This window comes from Falco rusticolus, chromosome 7 (genome assembly GCF_015220075.1).
Source record: "Falco rusticolus isolate bFalRus1 chromosome 7, bFalRus1.pri, whole genome shotgun sequence".
NCBI lineage: Eukaryota > Metazoa > Chordata > Aves > Falconiformes > Falconidae > Falco > Falco rusticolus.
Window position 1 is genome coordinate 44,759,707 of NC_051193.1, and position 8,065 is coordinate 44,767,771.

Consider the following 8,065-nt stretch of genomic DNA (forward strand, 5'->3'; position numbering starts at 1 on the left):
ATCACAGGAGAAAGTGAGGATTGTTAAGATCTGATAACGCCCGTCAGAAAGTGTTTCTGTAATACACTTCATGGGAATTCACTGATTTGCAGAGGGTTTTTTTGGTGAGGAAGGCTGAGTTTCAACATTTTTAAAATTTACATCTTGAAAGCATTTCAAAGTCATCTAAACACTTTGTTTTGACATTTTTTAAAAATGAAGAATTGTCTTGCTTTGGTTCAGAATGATTGCTTTAAAATTGAAGCAGTTAAAGTCTAAATAAAATATTTGCCTTCAGCTGATACTTTGCTTATCAACATTTTTATTCAAAAAATTCAAATGGGTCTAAAGTTTGATACAGGAATATCTAATACAGTAATATCTCAAATCCCTGGCTTTCTCAACCTGTAATATCCAACCCAGTTCTGCTTGTCAGCAAAGAAATCAGATGCAGAAACTTTGCTGAATCACTTGTGCTCTGTGGAAGGATCCAGGCTCTCACATTCACACCGAAGCGAGAGCACAGCAAGCGTAAGAGAGGTTCCAACACCATTGTTACCCTGCTTCAACGGAGACAACTTGAAAGTTGAGGCTTAAAGTGTCATAAGGATTGAAAAGTCGTGGTAGGTGAAAGGATCAAAAGAAGCAATTATATATTGGAGTAAGGGTAGGTGAGAGGAGCACATGAAAGAAAGTTTAAGCTGAAGCTCTGTGTCATTGCCCAAGGTAAGAGCTGCTCCTGTCCATGTGCTGTTTGAGAAAGGAAGACCTTACACCACAGGATCATGCTTGACATGACGCAGGATTACAACATCTTCATTTAACGTATTTCCTAGTCTGAACAATATTCAAAAGGAGCACATCTCACAAGAAAGCATCCATAAATCCAAATACTATTCTTAGCAATTTCCTTCAACCTTCAGTAAATTTAGTGCTGGGTAAAAGGCAGCCAAACTGACAGCCCTGAGAAATGAAGCCTTTAGTTATCCCAGAAATGCCAGAGAAGGTGTAATCGCAGACTTCCTACATTGCTTTGGTCATCTCGATGGAGGATATCCAGGGCTGAAGAAGAAATTCCAGACCAAGGTCTCTGTCTGCAGCATCTGTCATCAAATGCCTAGCGAGCCTGCTTTTTGTTTTCATGGAGATTCTTCTCCACTAGAAACTGAACAGAATTATTTTAGCAAATCCTCCAGAGACCCATTAGACAGGAATAAGCTTAATTAAGTGCTAGTCAATCCAGATGCAAACTGGTAAGGGAATCTGCAAAGCGCAGATCATCAGACATATCACATTCAATGAACAGAAATCCTTCCTCTGTCTTCTTGCTCTATTTTCTGAGCCCTCAAGGGAGTTCTTGGTGACACCCATACTCACCAGTACTGAAGAAATTATATTAGATGCCTTTTTTGTTTTGAGGTAGAAACATGCCGGCATGACGTTGTATGCAATGAGACCAGCAAAGCTCTTACAGACCCTGTGGCAAGACAAGGGTCACTAATCAGACAGAATAGGTTTGTGCATGTCCCCTCTGCTTGTGAAAGATACACGTGGTTTCTGGATGAACAATTAATGCTGCACTGGGTGCTACTCACATCTAATAGTAACCCTTTTGAGAGTTTTCTTCTGTTTTCCACTCCTCAGTTTGAGCCAGTCTCTCTCACATTGGCAGCATTTTCATCATGAAACATTTATTCATTTAAAGTTCTTAGTCATCTAGATACACTTCCTTTTTCATTTGCATACATAGCTTCCAACTTGTTAGCTTCCATGTGTAACCTGACCTGTCATACATGGCAGAAATTGCAGAAATCGGGCCTGATTGTTACCAGGCCTTGTAGAGATCTCTCCCTGCAATGCCTTGTAGATACTTTGTGTTTCGAGAATCCTACCCTGGAAAGACATGCTAAAACCAGACTTCATCCAAAGAAATTCAGCTTTAATCTTGCTGTGCCTTGGGTCCCCAGATAAGCAGAGGAGCACTATCTCACTTTTACAGATAGGGTTTTATGGGAATAAATATCACATTACTTAAAAACTATCTTGATTCTGTAGCATTCAGAGAATGCTAAATGTACATAGCCTAAACCAAACCAATGCACACATACATCTAACTTCCTATTTTTTTCCTTGTCACTTCTTTACAAAAGTTTATTCTGGATTTATGATGGCAACATTGACATACCAATCCATCATGGCATGCTACCAAAGTCCAAGCACCTATAAGAAGTAGGAGTTTGAGCAGTAAATATCTTGCCAATACAGCTTTGATAGAAGTTCACACTCTCTCCCTCTACAAGCAGGTAAGTGACAGGCACTGGCTATGATGCAGAGAGCAAAGTTTGTGAAGAGCAACAAAGTAGCTTTTAGGTCCCAGATTCCTTCATCACTTGCATGACTTGTATTTTCTGTTTTCTAGAAGTGCCTTAAAAGAAAAGAAGCAGTGGATGGAAATTCATTTTGGAAGTTACCCGAGCTCTGAGATCCCGAGCTCATCAGTCAGCACAGCTCTATACAGGCAGAGAATCTCACACCAATGTTTCAACTATGACCGGCCATCCTGAACTGGTAACAAGGTTTAATGAAAGCTCATGCCCTCCTTCCCTGAAAAGACTTTCAGATTCTGCTTTTCAGATCATAAATTTCACATGCAGGCCATCAATGGACTAAATTTCTCCCCCTTTTTGGTTCACCTTGTAGGACAGAAGAAGATCTTGCAGCAGAACCAACAGTAGAACCACTGAAGTCACTCAGTGACCAAAGTTACATGTTAAACCATGTACTTCTCATCCTATTATAAACCTTTTATGCCCATGTCCCACCTCAAGTTCAGATCACACACTATGAAGTGAACTTAGTTCTTTGATTATTTGCTGTACCTGGGAGGAATTTTCCCTTCTCAGCCCAATTCCACCATCAAGAAGGGCCGAAACTTTACCTGCAGATCATACTGCAATTTTGTGAGGCTTTTATCTTCCTGGTTTTTTTTTGCCACAATGAGCTTAATCTCATGTTGGAGCACAAAACCTGTCTTTTCTGATGGAGAAAAACAATGGGAGGTTATGAAATGATTCTGTAATTGACTGACTGCACATGCACAGGGGAATTATAAGCAGTCGTTAAGATGCTAAAACAGGAAAAATGCATCATGAAGAATTCACACTAGTTTACCTGGATATTTTCACATAGGATTTTAAATAGATCTTATTGCTTATTCCCAGATAAGGTTACCACCATACTGCCACAGAATACCTTGTATTCCTGTGTGGACTTTCTACCATTTCTATAATTCTGTTACTTTTTTTTTTTTTTCTGTTAAGCCGCATCAGCTAAGGGCAGTGCCTTGATAAGAGGTCTTGGGGGTGATGGTCAGGAGACTAGGTACATAGCAATGACTGATCACAGCATGTTTTCTCTTTTCCGTAGTCCTGGAGCAACAACACTTAAAGAACTTACATTGTTAAAGACACATGTGATACACCTCATGATCTTGAACACTTGCAGTTTTCCACACAGAGGCGTTATAATCACCTGGTTTAGCAATTCTGTGCAGCATCTTTGCAGGATGTTTTAATCCTGATTTGTACCTAAACTTGTGTAATGTTTCTATAGACTATTATAAATTGGCTGTACTCTCTAACTGCTGTATTTCAGTGGCTACAGAAGCGATCTCTCTGGAGCTCTTGCAGGAGAAGTACTGTATTTATCATATTTAGCTAACTACCTGCCTTCCAAACTGTCATACTCAGATGCCTCTCTACCTTTGGCGCATTTTCCCCTTCATATTACTGTTTCGATTAAGGAGCTATTATTATGCAGGCATACAGATTGGGACCCAACATACAGAAAATAATTAATTACCTGTAGCCACACAGACAGGGAGCTTGAATCAACATTTTTAGTTTCCAGCAAAGCACCTCAAAATTCTTCAGCGATTCAGTAACAGTCAAGTAAAGATTTTATAACAATGTTGACAACTAAAACACTTGCATTCTGTTTCAACTGCAGGGAACCTGGAGATCTCTGTTGCATTTATTTCTGTGTGAAACAAAGCAGCACATCAAGTGTTCTGAAGAATTGTTACTTCTTTCCAAAATTGTCCAAGTTGCCTAGTGTTTGCAAATATGCCTGCAATTACTCTTGAGACTGGGCAGAAACAAGCAATAGTATTGTAAGCTCACTCAGAGAAGCTTAGAAACAGAATGGACAGGTAAATTTAGCATACTGTATTGTTTGCACTGGACTTGATGTCCAAATTTCAAAGAACAACAAGAAACAGCACACCTCCTGCTAGAAGGCCCTAACTCAGGTCGCTGATTATAAAGATATGAGAGAGCCAGAGAGTAGGCTGGCTGAGTTTTCTCCCACCTTTGGATATTAGATATCACTGAAGTGGAACCAAAAGAAAGAAAATAGAAGTTTGGCAGGGAAATAACTTGTGTTGAAAGTACCTGTGTTTCAGTATCCCACTGCATCTGACTTTGATCTGACAGTGTTTGAGATCTCTTTTGCGTGACTATGCAATGCAGTGGTCTGAATACCCCATTTTTTTGTCAGCAGCATTCAGACTGTAGTCTGCATCCATTGCTCACACAGCCTGTTTCTGCATCAGGTGTCCAAGTCTACCATCCCTAATTAGTATGTTTAGGCTAAGCCACACAGACTGAGTATTTGAGCATAAGGGTGCTGTGGCACACACTTTCCAATGAGGCTGGGTGGCCATAAACTAACCTCAAGACACAGCTGAGCCCAAGCTGTGCAGTGGAGCACAGCAGACTAGATTGGTTAGGCCAAGAGCGATGTACTGTCCCTTTGCCACGCTGCCTGTAAGTCCCTTGTCTTGAACATGCCTCTGTCTCCATCACAATGAAACAGAAATGAAATTAATGCATTGATCCTAAATTGGTTTATGTAATTTGTTTTAGACATAGTATGTCATCTCCATATGAAGGGAATCATGTAAAGAATACATCATCTGTTCTTCTTCCCCAGACAAAAGACAGAGCCAAACTAGAAAGATACAAAAGAAAGCGCAAAGTGGAGCATACATGCAAAACAGACTGTTATTTGATAGTCTCTTCATCGTTCTGAAAGCCAGCATCTAATGCAGGCTTCTGGCACAAGCTGGATACCTGCTAAGAGTGGGCATATTGAATTATTCATGCTTTTGGTTATAAATAATGCACTGCCGGCATATATCTAATTTAAATAGACCCACAAACCCCAGCGGATTAGTCCCTGCATGCTGCCTAAAAGTAACAGATCATCTAGCCAAAGTCTCTTGGCTATTGCCTGCCCTCAGCAAGGCTCTTCTGGAGGATAACATTTTAAAGAATTTTTCTCTGATGTTTTGTTGATACAGCGATAATATTTTGTATGTAAGAGCTTAAGAGACTTCAGTAGTAGCACCGCACTATACCAGGACACTGCCTGCTTGGAACTGTTCCTGCATAATTTTCCTGTATGATCATCCCGTAATGACAGCACTGTTCTCGCTAACAATGGGACTGCACATCCCATACTGCAGACAGAGTTAAAGAGTTGGTAACCCTACCAAGGAAGGAAGCTATACCTCAGGACAATGGTTCTTAGACATTATTTAAACAACAAAAACAAAGCATGCACTTAGACCTTAAGTACCATGTTTTAATAAAAAGGCTATATCCCTTGCTTCTCTGTACTTGAATTTTGTACATCAGTATCTACCTCCTGAATCTTTGCTGTGACCAGCAAACAATAGGGTAGTACTAGCTCAACAACCCTCCTGTCCTCAGCATAAATCTTAATGTAGGCTACAATCAAGGGAAGTTGGGGTAACATTCATTTTGCAGTATCTCACAGGGAATCCAAGGAGGATTTGTACTTCTGAGATAACAAAAACCTTGTAGACTGCAAATTTACCAGCTTCTCTAGAAAAGATTTTTAAATTCTGACTGACAAAAACAGTCCTGTCTCACCTGAGCTCCCTTTGTGAGATCCTGAGAAGTACTGTCTATCCGAGGTTATGAACGCCCAGTATAAGCTCAGTTCTGGGCCAGACAATTGTCTCAGAACTGCATATTGCCCCCTGCCCTCCCCCCAGATCCACACCTCCAGTTCTAACACAACAATGCTCAACTACTATGCATTTTCACAGAGCACCCAAAAATCAGGCCATTGTCACACCAACTTTTAAAAGGACGTAGCAAGTGCGTATCTCCTCAGCTAGTGAGCCAGGTCTTGATACTGATAAATCTGGCTCTTGGTTTCTAAATAATGAATACTGAAGATCTCACCTAGTGTTTTCCCTATCAATCTGAAGAGGAATATTCTGATGAAATCAAAGTTCTGGTTTTACTGAAATCCAGTATTTTTAGGTGTAAATCCCTAAGGCTTCCTCCCACAAATTATTATTTTTTCACTTTGGCTTAAAAAAAAAAGGAGGGGGGCAGCAAGGTGAGAGAAATAGCATTTTAGCTTCCTCTGTCAAAATTTTTCTTTACCCAATGATTTCAGCACAGAATAGGACATAAAACATTACAAAAGTCATGTCTTGTTAGGCATTACTGACACAGTGATTACACAGCAGCTTAAATATTCTCCCCTTAATTCATAAGGGGAAGTGCTATTCAGTGTTGAAAATCTTTTATATTTAACATTCAAGTATTCCCTTTTTATGAGATTAGAAATTAAATTTGTTCAGCTGCCACAGAGTGAGAAGACAGTATCCTGGGCTACATTAGGAAGAACATTGCCAGGGGGTTAAGGAAGGTGGTCCCCTCTCTGCTCAGTACAGGTGAAGCCTTATCAGGAGGAGTGCTGCCTCTAGTTCCGAGTGCTCCAACACAAGACATGGACTTCTTGGGCAAGGTCCAGCAAAGGGGCAACGAAGACGTTAAAGGGACTGGGGCAGCTCATACAAGGAAAAGCTGAGAGAACTGGGACTCTTCAGCTTTGAGAAGGTTTGGGGCAGGAGGGGGAAGTCTATAAATGCCTAATGGGAGGGCTTAAAAAAGATAGAGCTGGACTTGTCTCAGTGATGCCATGTGAGAAGACAGGAGGCAATGGGCACCAAAACTGAAGCACAGGTGATTCCACGTGAACACAGAACAATTTCTTTACTGCAGAGGTGGTCAAACACTGAAGCAGATTGCCCAGAGAGGTTGTAAAGTCTCCATCCTTGGAGATATTTATGACCTGACTGCACACTGTCCTGGGCAACCTGCTCCAGCTGATTCTGCTCGAGTGGGAGGTTGGAGTAGACAGTATTAAGAGCTTTGTTCAAACCTCAACTATTCTGTGAAAAGAGAGAATGGTTAATAAATACCCAAGGTGAGAAAATCTGGTCTTTGGCCATCAGAGATATGCCCATTAACACTGAATTGGGGATTTAGAAGTTTAAAGGAAAACCTCAGCTTTCAATTTAAAATGAACCAAAAAACAAGCAACCCCACAAACCCAGCAGTTCTTTGTAACCTTAACCTATAAAGTGGAAATTAAGGAAAGCCAATAGCCAGGTTGGTTTCCCGTTCTTCTTCTCATTGTAGTTAATGCCTATTGCAGGTTCCCAAGGCTGCTTCTGGGGACAGGCAGAAGCCTCTCTTGTCAGGAGGGCCCCAAATAGATTTGTTGCTAGAAGGAGAGGATCCACTGACTTTCCTCCATCAATATCAACTGAGTAAGTCTTGCTTCTGCAGCTGGCTTTTAGCCATGATTTCAGCTACGTTACAGGCTGCATAGCCTACCTCAAGAGACATGGAGACCTATTCCCAACACAAAGTTCAGCATTAATCTTTGAAACAGCTCCTGCATTTACCAAGAAGCAGCAATGCCCTCCTTGCTCTCGTAGCAAATTAGAGACATGGAACAGTCAATGTATGTACAACCGCTGTGTTCATTAGCATTGAATACTATGCATTCACAGCAATCTGATACTTTGCAATATAGTGGCATCAAGAACATCAGGGATCAATTTTTCCCTGAAGAAAAAGGATGAGGTAAACCTTATCAGCAGACAGTGGATTAATTTCTTATTGAATCACTATTAGCTGTGTCTGCTCCTTTTGTTACAGTCCTGAGAATTCTCAGCTGGCCTTTATCCGACTGG

General features: G+C 40.8%; 1 long non-coding RNA gene across 3 annotated transcripts in view; it reads left to right on the forward strand.

Annotated features, from left to right (window-relative positions):
* Positions 1-5,642, forward strand: part of LOC119151750 — a 56,193-nt gene extending 50,551 nt beyond the window's left edge. The window contains exons 4-6 of one of the 3 annotated variants that reach the window (XR_005105532.1): positions 2,130-2,282; positions 2,399-2,547; positions 2,680-5,642. This is a non-coding gene — a long non-coding RNA (uncharacterized LOC119151750). Of the gene's footprint in view, positions 1-2,129; positions 2,283-2,398 lie in introns of all 3 variants that reach the window. The other 2 variants (XR_005105530.1, XR_005105531.1) reach the window with 2 other exon arrangements.
* The last annotated feature ends 2,423 nt before the right edge of the window (positions 5,643-8,065 follow it).